Source organism: Ceratotherium simum, chromosome 15, assembly GCF_057802395.1.
Source record: "Ceratotherium simum simum isolate JZ-2026a chromosome 15, ASM5780239v1, whole genome shotgun sequence".
Lineage (NCBI taxonomy): Eukaryota > Metazoa > Chordata > Mammalia > Perissodactyla > Rhinocerotidae > Ceratotherium > Ceratotherium simum.
The window spans coordinates 55,193,099-55,194,341 of NC_141914.1; the positions used below are offsets into that span (position 1 = coordinate 55,193,099).

Sequence of the window (1,243 nt, forward strand, 5' to 3'; positions counted from 1 at the left end):
GATAAGGAGCTGTCACTAAATACATGTTTTCCTCTTTAAGTTCTGCAAAAGAAATACTGTATGCTTATTTTAATATAAGTTATGAGTAACAATTATGTTAAATTAGCTAAGCAAGTGAACTAAATATTGCTAAAACACTGGAATTTTTTTTTTAATAAATCAAAGGAATAGGGCCATGTTCACAATCAGAAAAATATTCTGTTATTCAATCTCTGAAATTGCCTTATAGACCACCATGTACAAGATTGAGTATTTCACATTTTGAATCTTATTATTTATAATTTTAGGTCTGAAATAAATTTCTGCTGTTGCTAAATATTCCATAATATTTTTTCAAAAGCTCTCAACATTTTCCACCATAGTTAGAGGTACACAGACATTTTGAAGAAAAACCTGTAAACATTTTCCTATATAGAGGGATGATTACATTTTCATTTTCAATACCTTGTAGAGAAAAAAGTCACTTCTGAAGCAATGATTTTATAGAAATATTTAGAATTTTTAGTAAAATGGGATCGCTTCTCAGCCTTTTGGCTAAGATCAAGTGTAGTATCTGTTCTTATCAGTTTAGTAAAATGGAAAGAAATAAAATCAAGGATTATATTTCTAATTTTGCTCCCAAATAGATGTTACTTCTGACAAGCCACCAAGTTTTCTTTTTCTTTTAATTTTTATTTAATTAAATTTTTATTGAGGTAACATTGTTTAATAACATTGTATAAATTTCAGGTGTACATCATATTTCAATTTCTGTGTAGATTATATTGTGCTCACCACCCAAAGTCTAATTGCCATCTGTCACAGTACACACGTGCCCCTTTACCCCTTTCACCCTTCCTCCTCCCCCTTCCCTTTTGGTAACCACCAATCTGTTCTTTGTGACTATGTGTTTGTTTGTTGTTGTTCTTGTTTTTATCTTCCACATATGAGTGAAATCATACCACCAAGTTTTCTTTCAGAGGTTTTCTCAGATAAAAAAATAGCTAAAAATTATTAAATATTATGTTCTAGGCATATTAATTTCCATGTATTAAGTCATTTAATCCTCTCAAGAAGCATATGAGGCAACACTTTGTGGATGAGAAAACTAAAGTACATGGAAGGTTTAATTCACACTGCTAATAAATGCTGAGCCAGAATTAAAACAGGGAATTCTGACACCAGAGTTTATGCCTTTGACCATTGCAGTCCTGCCCTCTGGGATGGCCAAAGTCATAGAATTCTAGGGATAGAAGAGCGTCTA

At 31.5% G+C, this 1,243-nt stretch overlaps 1 pseudogene; it reads left to right on the top strand.

Annotated features, from left to right (window-relative positions):
- Nucleotides 1-514: 514 nt before the first annotated feature.
- On the top strand, nucleotides 515-623 carry LOC147915214 (U2 spliceosomal RNA; annotated as a pseudogene).
- The last annotated feature ends 620 nt before the right edge of the window (nucleotides 624-1,243 follow it).